This window comes from Eschrichtius robustus, chromosome 2 (genome assembly GCF_028021215.1).
Source record: "Eschrichtius robustus isolate mEscRob2 chromosome 2, mEscRob2.pri, whole genome shotgun sequence".
Lineage (NCBI taxonomy): Eukaryota > Metazoa > Chordata > Mammalia > Artiodactyla > Eschrichtiidae > Eschrichtius > Eschrichtius robustus.
Genome location: NC_090825.1, coordinates 139,791,207 through 139,806,040, shown reverse-complemented (window position 1 = coordinate 139,806,040; position 14,834 = coordinate 139,791,207).

Genomic DNA, 14,834 nt, shown 5'->3' with positions numbered 1-14,834 from the left:
TTCAGTATCATCATTAACAAGGAACATTTAATATAAGGATCTAGAAATAGTAGTTGAAAGTACCTGCCAAAGGGGGTGGGGGATAGGAAAAGGATGATGCATTGTAGAGGCCACTCAGAAATTCAGTTCAAATATGTATTCATCTAGGCACAAGATGCTGCTGAGAGAGGTGGAGGAGGTTGATTTTTTGTGCATGTGAAGTGATTGAAGAACTAAGACAACGTGTGTACTATAGCGTCAATTATCAGAGGAGCTCTGAGAAAGGAAAGATCCAGATGAATAATAGACATCTGAGAAGGCTTCACGGAGAAGGAGGAACCTAAACTAACCTAAATGAGAAAAGTGGAATTTCAATCAGCAAGTTGGAGGAAGAGAAGAATGAGTTCCAGATGGGAAAACAGCCCAAACAGGAAGGAACTAATATTGTCTATTTGGGGCCTGAGATTGTCCAGGATAGGTAATAGTAGAAAAGGTTTACTTTAATATGTGAGGAGAGATGAGGTTAAATAAAAATTATGGAGAATATTAGAATAAGTAGTTTAAATGCTTTACACACAAAAACAAAAACTACAACAACACTAGGGGACCAATTTTATTAAACATTTAACTAGCATTACCTCATGTTATCCAAATAGCAACTCTAGAAACACAGGTAGTAGTAATATTATCCCCATTTTACATATGAGGAAATGAAGGCTTGAAGTAGTCGACTAATATGATTGATAACATGGATATAATTTAGAAAAGTCAGGATTAGAACCCAGGTTTGTGATTTTTAAAGCCCATGCTCCTGACTGCTATATTTCATTGCATCATTATAATTTTGTAAAATACAAATCCCTGGTCTCTGCAAGTATTTCAGTAAAGAGAAATAAAAAACATTGCATTGATTAGAATCATATATGTATATGAAACAAGTTGAACCTTCTCTAATGCTGAATGCAGGTAGAAGGAGGGATAAAAGAGACTGTAGAACGATGAGTCAGCTGGAGCTATAAGCAAGGAACAGCTCCTGAGTGGCACAGGGTTTTATAAGCCCGGTCAAGGAGTCTGGACCTTATCCGGAGGATAATGGGGGCGCCATTGGAGCATCGGCAGTAAGTGGAATAATCACGTGTGCTTTAAAAACATGCTCTGGGGGCTTCCCTGGTGGCACAGTGGTTGAGAATCTGCCTGCCGATGCAGGGGACACGGGTTCGAGCCCTGGTCTGGGAAGATCCCACATGCCGCGGAGCGACTGGGCCTGTGAGCCACAGTCACTGAGCCTGCGCGTCTGGAGCCTGTGCTCCGCAACAAGAGAGGCCACGATGGTGAGAGGCCCGCGCACCGCGATGAAGAGTGGCCCCCGCTTGCCGCAACTGGAGAGGGCCCTTGCACGGAAACGAAGACCCAACACAGCCAAAAATAAATAAATAAATAAATAAAAATTAAAAACAAAAAACAAACAAAAAAAAAACACATGCTCTGGTTACGGTGCAGAGAACGGCTGGACGAACGTGGGGAACACTATTTAGCTAGCTATAGAAGGAATCCAAGTTCAAGGTGATGGTGGCCTGACTTTAAGAGGCAGAAATAATGGGCCTTGGTAATTGAGTCAAACGATATCTAGGTTTGTGACTTGGACAATGGGAGACAGTAATTCTACTTACAGAGTCGGGGATCTCAAAAGGATAGGGAGAAATGATGAGTTCATTTGGGGACTTGATAAGTTTGAAGTGCTTTTGTGGCATTCAAGTAGACATATCTAATGGTTGGAGATACAGATATAATACTCAGAAGTGAGGTGTGGCCTAGGTGTCAAGATTTGTGATTAAAGCCATGGGAATATGAAAGATTATCCAGGATGAGTGTGCACGGTAAGAAAGGAAGGGAGAATTAAGACAAAACCCTGAAAACACAAAAGCCTTTCCACAATAAAGGAAGAGGACGCTACAGAGGGGAATTAGAAAAAATGACACCAGAGAGGAAACATACTCTTGTGTGTGGGGTACTTGAAATTAAAAAGAGAGGTTTTTCAAGATGGAAGAAGTGACAACCTATAACAAACGCTGATGAGAGCTCCAGTTAGATTAAGGAGACGAGAGACCACTGAGTCAGCAACTGAAGACATTACTAGGCATACATCCTAAAAGGATTAGAGGCCAAATTATAATGGATTGAGAGATTAATTATTTTAAAAAGCCAGTGTATGTAGATTAGTAACTTCCAAAGATCAGTGCTGATGCCTAATCAAGTTTTCACAGATCAGAAGCAAACCCCCAAAAGTAAAAGCATCAGTTTTGTTTGATGAAGCTAAATTACTCTATGAAATTGTTACCCTAGGATAATATCCTTCCAAATTTTTAATACTAAAAATACATTTCTGTTATAAAGTGAGAGTGATAGGAGATAGTAGTAGTTATTTTCAAATACTCTTGCTAGTTGAATCTATATACCATTCCAAATTCTGCAACCTACCATTGCTGCTGAATTTCAAGTGTTTGATTCTAAAGGAATGGGTATCCAAAAGAATGTCTCAGCATTCCCTGTTGGGTAGAGAGGAGGTAGAATAAAGCGGAATGCTACTTGTCTGGCAATGGTATTGCTTCTTTCTAAGTACAGAGTGTAGTTCTGAAGGGTCAGTAGAGAGGTATTTGCATTTTGTCTTTGGCAGTTTCATTATGTTGTCTATTATTACAGTGCAATGTTCTAATAGGAGTTTCATCATGCATTCAAATTGAATAGAGGATTCATTTAGCCACCACAACGAATTGAGCTCAGCAGGCTTCATTTCAGGAACTTCTGTGGTGTCAAGTGGTCAGTCCTTCAGTTTTAATTTCTAGATATATGAGATGCAAATTGCATGATCTTTTCTTCTCTGATAGTCAAAGCAAATGGCTCCAATTACATTCGAACATATCCTTAACTGGGAGGTAAATAACATCAGCTTGGGATGTGGTAGGATGAATCCCAAAGAAAAGATTAATTATCTTGTAAAGGTATTGTATTATCTTAATTGTTCACATCACTCAAGCTTTTCTAATTAGAAAAGTAAATACCAACCTAGGCAGGTTTTGCCCTTGCACAATTAAAAAAAGGCTAAACATTTACATGAATTATACCTTTTCAAATATTTAAACTTGATAAGGCCAACCATCAGTTTATACTTGTTTTTCCTGTCATCAGACTTCCCAAAGGTCAATCGTATTTCTCCTATAAAAAGTGAAAGAATAACAGTCTCCTATTAAATAACATAAATATTTCAATGTATTGGTGCTGCAAGCAAGCCTACCAGCCCACATTCCTCCAGCCCACGATTGTTTAGTGGTTTCCAGGATCCAAGATGCTTTTCTCCATCTGATCTATTCCAAGCATACTTTTAGCCCAGTGGTTTCTTTGAAAACCCACAGGAGATTATACACAACTCCTCTGTTTTCTCCCTTCAAGCAGCAGCTGTCATTTCTTGTACAGAACATTTCCCATTTCACCTTTCTGATTTATGCTTTGTCTCTGGATAAATTTAGTCCTTATTAAACAATCAGAATTGGATCCTGCCTCCCAGAACAACTCTTACCTCAGAGAAGTTAATCAGACTCTCTCATGAGTTGAGTTCCAACATGTCCTAGACAGGCCTTGCTGACACTAGAGTATCCTTACTATTATGAATATTTTTCTTGATAGAGTACCCAACATACAGTAGGTACTGAGAAGTGACCCACAGTCTCTGTGTTGGTTTCTGGTCTTCGTTTTGAAGCAGAGTGGTCTAGTGTTTGAAGAACAAAGACTTTGGACCCATATGGATCTGCGTTTGAATCTGGCTGTAAAACTAATTCTGTTATCTTGGGGAGAATGTGTCACTTCACTTCACTACAGAAGCAGAGGAATGCCTCCTTCCACTTCTGTAAAATGACATTAAAAATAATACCAACCTATTAGGAAGGTTTAAGGGATTAAATGATACCATGCATGTTATACACTTAGCTCAGTGCCAGGCACCCAAGTTCTCAATAATTGTTGGCTCTATTGTATTTTATTACTATAATTTATAGCCTCTTTACTGGAACTCAGCTTGAAATCTGTTTCTGAGGTCAGAATCAGAAGTGAAATATTCTTGTCATTTAAAAAGGTCATCTGAACTTGCCTGCATAGCAAATGCTTCTCTAGGTTTTAATTCAGATGTGTCTCTTTCATTCTTACATCTTCAAAGTGGGAGACTCTCAGAGGTCTGATGGGCTGTAACACACTGTTTCCATAGCTGGTTTACCAACTCATTGATCTGCAGCATTTCACTTAGGGCTGTTCTCTTTCTGACAGGAAGGCTTGAGGGAGATGATGGTCTTAAATGCCAGGAGGATTTTCCACGTGGTCACAGGGGAAGAACACTGTGAGCATCTGGGTGCAGCATACAGAGAAGATTGTGAGGGTTGTGAAGCTCCATTTATGTGTTCAGTGAATGGACCCTTGGGCTTGAGCACAATGTACTGTGGAAGGTAAGAGGGGTTAATTCATCAGGAGCTCGATTTGTGGAACCAATTCTTCAGTCTCATTTACGTTTACATTAGCAGGACATCTTTCACAGTGAGGGGGCTGGGATGTTGGATGAGATCACAGCTAACATGTTAGATTTTAAGGGTGTGATCTCTTTGTATTCTCTAGCCAGTTGCCTGGAAGCCGTAGATCCTTATTTACCCTGACAGCTCTGTTCCTCTAGTGTGGTCAAGAATTTCTCCCTAGAATTTCTGTGTCAGTCTTCAATCACTTTATCTTTAATGCCAGAACTTCTATCTAACCAAAATCATCTGATAACCTACCTTGATCTTCTCTTACCCCTTCCCTACCTTTGATAAAAATTAATTTGACTCCTTTGAAAACCAGTCAGAGTCTCTTAAGACATTGCTTATTTATGGCCATTTGTTCATGGTTCACTTTTTAGAAAATTTTTTATCTGAGTACAGTTGATTTACAATGCTGTGTTAGTTTCTGCTGTATAGCAAAGTGTGTCAGTTATACATATACACACCTACACTAATTTTTTAGATGCTTTTCCCATACAGGTCATTACAGACTATTGAGACAAGTTCCCTGTGCTATACAGTAGGTCCTTATTAGTTATCTATTTTATGTATAGTAGTGTACATATGTCAATCCCAGTCTCCTACTTTATCCCTCCCTCCCCACTTTAAAATCAGGTCTGAAGTATATGAAGTTGGTGCTACTAATTTAGTTATTGTGACCCTGAACAAGTCACCTAACTTCTCTAAACCTTGGTTAGCCCATCAATAAAATGGGAATTATAACTTATACATGGTACAGTTGATTTGAGGACTACACAGAATCTTCTATGTGAAGCCTTTGGTGTTGGCTTCCTAAACATTGTGGCTCCTACAGGTAGGCCCAGCCCTTAGATGTTATGGCAGAGAGAATGTTTCAAGAGACTTAGATTACTTGAAACCTGTTCCAACAGAGAAAGCAAGCACATCAAACTTTTCCTGATCGTGAGTTTCTGTTTCCTAAGGTTTCTTCCTAAGCTCCAATCCAAGAGTAAATTGGGTTAGTCTACTTGAAAAAGTAGTTGCATGATTTAATGCCCCATATGGACTTCAGCCAAGCCAGTGATAAAAGCAGTAACTGATCAGTACTAAAAATATTCCTCTAGTGTTTAGGCTCAGGTTAATACTTGTATACATAGGTCATATTTTCTCTTCATGACCTCATTCTTAACCTGTGTTCTAAATTCTTTTCCAGACCTTTCCTAAAGATAGATGAAGATGTATCTATACCCAAACTGATTAATCTGCTTGTGTTTTCATTATATGGTTGCTGTCATGAGGTGGTGTCCTATTCTCAGGCCAATCAAGAATGAAGTATGCTTGGCCTAGCTGTGCCGGGAGTTAATCATTCTCCTTAATCAACTTCTGGTTGCGTTCTTGGCTACACTTACTCTTACAGTTGAAATGATGCACACCATTCCAAAGTACTGTCTCTATTCTCTTCTTGTTCAACATCCTTCCCCCTCCTGAGGACTGGAAGGCTGGCACAAGTTCTTCCAAAATTATTATATCAACTTCTGCAGGTTCTATCAGCTCATCTTTACGCCTCTCTAATCTTTCTGTAAGATAGGCTCAGGCCATTAATACTTCTCACTCAATACTTAGCACAATGGCTGACACTCAGGAAGGGTTCAATAAAGGATAGACAGTATCATTATTACCATTCTGTTCCAGACACTATCCTGAGTGTTGCCAACACCAAAGTGAATAACCATAGTTATTATTTGCAGAGTTCATCTTCATTTTGAAGTTTTGCTTAAATTATGTCTCCATTAATGACAGTAACTTTTCCCTGAGAACTCTATCTTTTCTTTCCCAATTTCCCTTGGATGCCATGAGCAGCATGTCACAATTTCTGGCTAATGCTGTTGGATAATACTTATAACCAATGAACTGAGCTCCTGTGGTAAAACTTTCAAGAACTTCATCCATTATTTCTCTTCTTAGCTCAAAGGAGGTTAAATATCACTTGCAAAACAAGGAACTAATAAGAATCTAACATAAACTGTCAAACTAGAGAGTCCACAGGACTAAGAAGAGCAGATGCCCAGATGGCCAGTCATATTCCTGTCACCAGGCTGATCTTTGTCCCACTTTTCCATATGAGGATAACTGTGGATTGAAATAAATATTCAAGTGTTGCAAAGTCAAGTTGCTTGTATATGAAATATTCTGTGAGACTTGAAAATGGACATTTTCTCATTCAAGGTTAATAGCACTTAACCTTGAAAAGTAAATATGACCCATTTTACTCATTTCATCAGACTGAAATCTCCTTAAGAAAGAGGGCATGTTTTGCTCATTGCTTCAACCTCACTGTCTTATACATGCCTAACGCAGGTGATTCAATAAATATTCAATGAAAGAATAAATTCATTTTGCTACCAATTTACCACCTAGGAAAGAACAGGTAGGTAGCAAGGAAATTTAAAAGCAGTAGGAAATTTATTTGCAAGATTAGGAAAAGGCTATTCTGAACACATGGAAAAAATTAAGTGCAGAATAAGAATAAGTCCATACTGTGACCCTCTATAAATCCATATTTGTTGTTTATTTCCAATTGATAGTTATTTTTCCCCAAGTTTAGAGGTATTAACTAATGAAGAGAAAGAACTGAAATGCTGACTTCCTAAGATTTCAAAAAGTTGGGGGAGTTACTTTGCCTTTGTTCTTTAAGTTAGTGAAATCTTGTTCAAACCCATCCACCAACCCTTCACTCAAATGTCACTTTCCTGATTGCTTTTGTTACGTGCCATTGAGTCATGGACATTTTACGGCTGACTCATGCAGTCACAAGGTGATAAATCATAACCAGCAAATACCGTCACAGAAATTACAAATGATAGACGGCATTTCAGAGGACTGTCTGTGGGAAACCAGGTATTTATTTTCACTTTGTAGCCGCTTCTAAATAGCCTGCATTTGGCAATGGGAGTTGTCAAAAAAGTCAGAAGTTATTGCTAGCTCACTGCTATTCAGGCACATAGGAATAACTTGTTAAAAGTAGAGGATTTAGCTCCTTTGTTGTTCTAGCAAATTAAAACTGAAGTTGAGAAGTATAAATTTGAAGAGAAAGCAAAACCAGTATGAAGTTCAGGCCTTTGGTGAGGAAAATTAATTGTTGCCATTTTGTTTTTAGGGATGCTTCCTATATATTTGCCTCAGCAGAGTGAAAAAAGTGAAATAAAGTGGCTATACTTTACACATGAATCACCACTTGGACTCAGTTTATCTTAGTATTATATCATTGTAGTCTGAGAATTATACATAGATTCCAAAATAGCATTCCAGAGCAAATGTTAGATCCAAATACCCAACAGCTCTTAAATGACTGATTAAGACTATTAACTAGCATGTCTCTAATGAGCATTTGCTTTATATGTTTCACATAGTAACTTAGCCTAAAATTATGGTCTCTTCATCTGGGGCTTCCAAAACTGTATTTCATTAACATCGACAAAATTATTTTGCTATTCAAGGGAAATGGCTATGCCTTCAAAGCAAATTTAGTAAAATTTAAAATTTTATAAAATTCCAATATTTGATTCATTACCTTGTAACTTGATATGATGAATACATTTAAGCACCTACAGTATCAAGAGGCAAGGGAATTCAAGGAGAACACACAAGTAGATCTGTGGATCTTTACAACACCTTTATCCTCATATCATTGCAGAGAGCTGGACTTGTGTGTATTTTAAAAAAAGGAAAATGTGAGTTAATCATTCTTTTGTTTTGTTTTGTTTTTGCTTTGTTTATTGACTTTTCCAAAAATTTGTTTTGTTTCTAACAAAGTTTGAAAAATTTTTTAAATGCGTGAAGTAACACATTTTTTTCACCCAGAAATCACATGTACTGCAAAATCTCATCTCTGAGAACACTGGGCAGGAAAAGGCAAAGTAGGGAGCTTGAGATACAAACAATCCATGCCATTTCACCTTGTGCAAAACTCACAACCCCCTGGGAAGGATGGAAGAAGAGGAAGAGGTGAGCTATTTACTATCTAAGAACATCTAATTAAAGTCACGTGAAGCTTTTACAGGAATATAAAATTATCTCTGGTGTACGCTTAGAGGAACACGGGCATATAGATATTCCCATTCTCTTAAGAATTGTGCCAAGAAAGAAAAGCTGAAAAGGCATCTTCTTCGAAATTCTGAAGGGAAACTATGCTTTAAGTAGGCACATTTGGTGCACTATGGATTAAAGTGTTTTAATAGCATCCATTTATCATTTTAACAGCAAGCATTTACTGTTAAAAAGGTGTATGACCAGGTGCAAAGATCCCGAGGCTTAAATTTTCAAAAGACAATGTGAAGTCATGTCAGAAATGGGAAATGCTGCCCTTTTCTCTTTATGTGCCTAAAAGTGTGTGATTTTCAAGTCCTGGCTCTATGAGTGACAAAACTTTTGCTCAGAACACTCTCAATGGTCTTTTGTATGAGGAGATGATTGAAATAAGACTCAGTCACATCAGGTTAATTCAAGGTTATATTGGAAGGTTTCCGACTGTTAGCCATGACAACATAGTAAATGTAGAAATGGTAAGAACAGACACTTAAGAAAAATCAGAGTTTTTTACTGCTTTCACATATATTATCTGAGGTGGTTCTCCTAACAACCTTGTATATATAGACCTTATCCACATTTGACACAGGCAATCGACAGAAAGCTGAGCTTACTTGTTGCCTTGTTGGTGTATGGAACGTATTCAAATGGTTGCAGCCCAATCACCAAAATAATTTAAAAACCATTTCAAACTGTGAAATACTAAAGAAATAATCCCACTGACACATTACAGCAAAACTTTTCAAAGTCTGCTTTCCTTCAAAACCCCAGTGCACTGAGTATCCTATGTATCATTGATTATCACATGACTACTCTTGAATATATAAATAGTCTCTCTTCAGTCACACACGCACACCTTATCAAAGTGTATTATTTTCATGATCTCAGCATGTCATCTGCCTTCAGCCAATGAAAGCCATTTATTTTACATCCTGGTGAAGTTGACTCATGTGTCAATACCAAAAGGTATACGATAGTTGGCCCCTCTGCACATATAAAAGAGAGAATATCTCATTGTACATTTTTTTCCAGAGAGTCTTAATTTTATTTATTTAAAAAATTTTTTAATTTAATTTTTATTTCATATTGGAGTATCGTTGATTTACACCTGAAACTAACACAACATTGTAAGTCAGCTATACTCCCATACATTTTGAAATGAGACGTTTGCAGCAGCTCAGAGAGTTTAAGAAAATGGTGGAAGAACAAATGGCTAAATGTCATCAGAAAGACATTGATAGAAGTAAAATATAAGAAAAGATCTCAATTAGTATTAATTGAGTCTGGGAGAGTTGACTGATATTTAATTTGGTGATTACAGTAAGAAAAAGAAACTATGGGGAGACCTTCAAGATGGAGGAGGAGTAAGAGGTGGAGATCACCTTCCTCCCCACAAATACATCAGAAATACATCTACATGTGGAACAACTCCTACAGAACACCTACTGAACGCTGGCAGAAGACCCCAGACCTCCCAAAAGGCAAGAAACTCCCCACGTACCTGGGTAGGGCAAAAGAAAAAAGAAAAAACAGAGACAAAAGAATAGGGATGGGACCTGCACCAGTTGGAGGGAGCTGTGAAGGTGGAAAAGTTTCCACACACTAGGAAACCCCTTCACTGGCGGAGACGGGGCATGGCAGGGGGGAAGCTTCGGAGCCACAGAGGAGAGCGCAGCAACAGGGGTGCAGAGGGCAAAGCGGAGAGATTCCCACACAGAGTATCGGTGCCGACCAGCACTCACCAGCCCGAGAGGCTTGTCTGCTCACCCGCCGGGGCGGGCGGGGGCTGGGAGCTGAGGCTCGGGCTTCAGTCGGATCCCAGGGAGAGGACTGGGGTTGGCGGCATGAACACAGCCTCAAGGGGGCTAGAGCGCCACAGCTAGCCATGAGGGAGTCCAGGAAAAAGTCTAGAACTGCCTAAGAGGCAAGAGACCATTGTTTCGGGGTGCGCAAGAAGAGGGGATTCAGAGCACCACCTAAATGAGCTCCAGAGACGGGCGTGAGCTGCGGCTATCAGCGCAGACACCAGAGATGGGCGTGAAACGCTAAGGCTGCTGCTGCAGCCACCAAGAAGCCTGTGTGCAAGCACAGGTCACTGTCCACACCTCCCCTCCCAGGAGCCTGTGCAGCCCACCTCTGACAGGGTCCTGTGATCCAGGGACAACTTCCCCGGGAGAACGCACGGCGCGCCTCAGGCTGGTGCAACATCACGCCGGTCTCTGCCGCCGCAGGCTCTCCCCGCATACCATATCCCTCCCTCCCTGCAGCCTGAGTGAGCCAGAGCCCCCTAATCAGCTGCTACTTTAATCCTGTCCTGTCTGCACAAAGAACAGATGCCCTCAGGCGACCTACACACAGAAGCAGGGCCAGATCCAAAGCTGAACCCCAGAAGCTGTGCGAACAAAGAAGAGAAAGGGAAATTTCTCCCAGCAGCCTCAGGAGCAGCGGATTAAAGCTCCACAATCAACTTGATGTACACTGCATCTCTGTAATACCTGAATAGACAATGAATCATTCCAAAATTGAGGCGGTGGACTTTGGGAGCAACTGTAGACTTGGGGTTTGCTTCCTGCATCTAATTTGTTTCTGGTTTTATGTTGATCTTAGTTTAGTATTTAGAGTTTATTATCATTGGTAGATTTGTTTATTGATTTGGTTGCTCTCTTGCTTTTCTTTTTTTTATATATATATATATAGATATATATATAGTTTTTCCTTTTTCTCTTTTTGTGAGTGTATATGTGTGTGCTTCTTTGTGTGATTTTGTCTGTATAGCTTTGCTTTTACCATTTGTCCTAGGGTTCTGTCTGTCCGTTTTTTGGTTTGTTTTTGTTTTTGTTTCTTAGTATAGTTTTTAGCACTTGTTATCATTGGTGGATTTGTTTTTTGGTTTGGTTGCTCTCTTCTTTCTTTTTTTTTATTACTTTTTAATTTTTAATAATTTTTTTAAATAACTTTTTCTTTTCTTTCTTTCTTTCTTTCTTTCCTTTCTTCTCGCTTTTCTTCTGAGCCGTGTGGCTGACAGGGTCTTGGTGCTCCGGCCGGGTGTCAGGCCTGTGCCTCTGAGGTGGGAGAGCCAAGTTCAGGACATTGGTCCACCAGAGACCTCCCGGCTCCAGGCAGTATCAAATGGTAAAGGCTCTCCCAGAGATCTCCACCTCAATGCTAATACCCAGCTCCACTCAATGACCAGCAAGCTACAGTGCTGGACACCCTATGCCAAACAACTAGCAAGACAGGAACACAACCCCACCCATTAGCAGAGAGGCTGCCTAAAATCATAATAAGGTCACAGACACCCCAAAACACAGCACCGGATGCGGTCTTGCCCACCAGAAGACAAGATCAAGCCTCATCCACCAGAACACAGGCACCAGTCCCCTCCACCAGGAAGCCTACACAACCCACTGAACCAACCTTTGGCACTGGGGGGATGAAACCAAAAACAATGGGAACTATGAACCTGCAGCCTGTGAAAAGGAGACCCTAAACATAGTAAGTTAAGCAAAATGAGAAGACAGAGAAGCACACAGCAGATGAAGGAGAAAGGCAAAAACCTACCAGACCAAACAAATGAAGAGGAAATAGGCAGTCTACCTGAAAAAGAATTCAGAATAAAGATAGTAAACATAATCCAAAATCTTGTAAATAGAATGGAGAAAATACAAGAAACATTTAACAAGGACCTAGAAGAACTAAGGAGCAAACAAACAATGATGAACAACACAAAATGAAATTAAAAATTCTCTAGAAGGAATCAGTAGCAGAATAACTGAGGCAGAAGAACGGATAAGTGACCTGGAAGATAAGATAGTGGAAATAACTACCACAGAGCAGAATAAAGAAAAAACAATGGGAAGAACTGAGGACAGTATCAGAGACCTCTGGGACAACATTAAACACACCAACATTCAAATTATAGGGGTCCCAGAAGAAGAAGAGAAAAAGAAAGGGACTGAGAAAATATTTGAAGAGATTATAGTTGAAAACTTCCCTAAAATGGGAAAGGAAATAGTCACTCAAGTCCAGGAAGTGCAGAGAGTCCCATACAGGGTAAGTCCAAGGAGAAACACACCAAGACACATATTAATCAAACTATCAAAAATTAAATATAAAGAAAACATATTAAAAGCAGCAAGGGAAAAGCAACAAATAACATACAAGGGAATCCCCATAAGGTTAACAGCTGATCTTTCGGCAGAAACTCTGCAAGCCAGAAGGGAGTGGCAGGACATATTTAAAGTGATGAAAGGAGAAAACCTACAACCAAGATTACTCTACCCAGCAATGATCTCATTCAGATTCGATGGAGAAATTAAAACCTTTACAGACAAGCAAAAGCTAAGAGAATTCAACACCAGCAAACCAGCTTTACAACAAATGCAAATCAAAACCACAATTAGGTATCACCTCACACCGGTCAGAATGACCATCATCAAAATATCTACAAACAATAAATGCTGGAGAGGGTGTGGAGAAAAGGGAACCCTCTTGCACTGTTGGTGGGAATGTAAATTGATACAGCCACTATGGAGAACAGTTTGGAGGTTCCTTAAAAAACTAAACATAGAACTACCATATGACCCAGCAATCCCACTACTGGGCATATACCCAGAGAAAACCGTAATTCAAAAAGACACATGCACCCCAATGTTCATTGCAGCACTATTTACAATAGCCAGGTCATGGAAGCCACCTAAATGCCCATCGACAGATGAATGGATAAAGAAGATGTGGTACATATATACAATGGAATATTACTCAGCCATAAAAAGGAACGAAATTGGGTCATTTGTAGAGATGTGGATGGATCTAGAGACTGTCATACAGAGTGAAGTAAGCCAGAAAGAGAAAAACAAATATCATATATTAACACATATATGTGAAACCTAGAAAAATGGTACAGATGAACCGGTTTGCAGGGCAGAAATAGAGACACAGATGTAGAGAACAAATGTATGGACACCAAGGGGGGAAAGTGGCGGGGGGAGGGGGTGGTGGTTGGGTGAATTGGGAGATTCGGATTGACATGTATACACTGATGTATATAAAATGGATGACTAATAAGAACCAGCTGTATAACAAAATAAATAAAATAAAATTTAAAAATTCAAAGAAAATATAAAGAATGCATGTCTAATTGGTTTACTTTTTCATTGTCTTCTTGTGTGAGAACAAGAGCATTCACCTTATCTGTCACTGATATAGTCCCAGAGCTTGAAACGGTGCTTGATACAAAACAGGAAACATTTTTTTAAATGAAAAAAGAAATGAGTGAATGAATCAATGAATGGACCAATCAGTAAATCAAGACATCCATATTTGAGGTTTCTTAAAACTCCCTCTTTAATGGATTAGAAAGTGTGTGATTCAGCCCTAGGTTACCTGTGTATTTTCACACAAAAATGCTATGTATATGCAGAATGCAAAATTGTAATCATTTCCAGAATCAGAATGTAAATTGGACAAGGGGGCAATTGCTTGACTATGTGGCAGGGAGATATTTGAGCAAAAATATCTTGCCTAGAGAAAAGGAGGTAGAATTTGCCTTTTGAACATTTTTGTGCCGAGCCAGATAATTTACTTCTCACCTGGGAACAATTTCCTTCCTGCAGCCATAATTTGAGTTTCACCACAGCTGTGGAGCTAAAGTCAAAGTCAAAGTAGAGATTGCTGCGTCACTTGCTGGGAAATGACTTTTTAGTTTGGGTTTGTGTCCTTGTCTGGCAGCTTTCTTATTTGTGTTTTAAAACATGAACTGCAGAGAGGTGAACATCTGTTTCTGAGTGTACAAGTGGAATATGGAAGGAATTTTTTTGTGTGTGGCTTTAAATTCCTGAACTCTTAAGCTGTCCCAATTCATGCATTCTGACTTCTATTTTTCCAGCCAAGAAGCAGCAGCTGCATCTGGATGTGTGAATTATACATTTGAGTTAATGCTATTTAACAGAAACATACACTTCTTTTTTATTTCCTGCATCCACAATTCTGAGACAACCGAGCTTATCCTTATGATGCTGGTATCTTCCTTCTCCCCTGTTCCCTGTCTTCTATAAAATTTTCCATTCTTAGCACCAAACAGTAAGACTAGAGAATAGAATGCATTACTCTCTGTACTGCCTCCTCATATTGCTATTTTTTCCTCCTGATATTGACATTTCATAAGAGGAGCAGAGCTGTGTGTTAGGGGATACTGTGGGTGCTGTAACAGATATGGTCTTTCTCACTGTGGAGTGT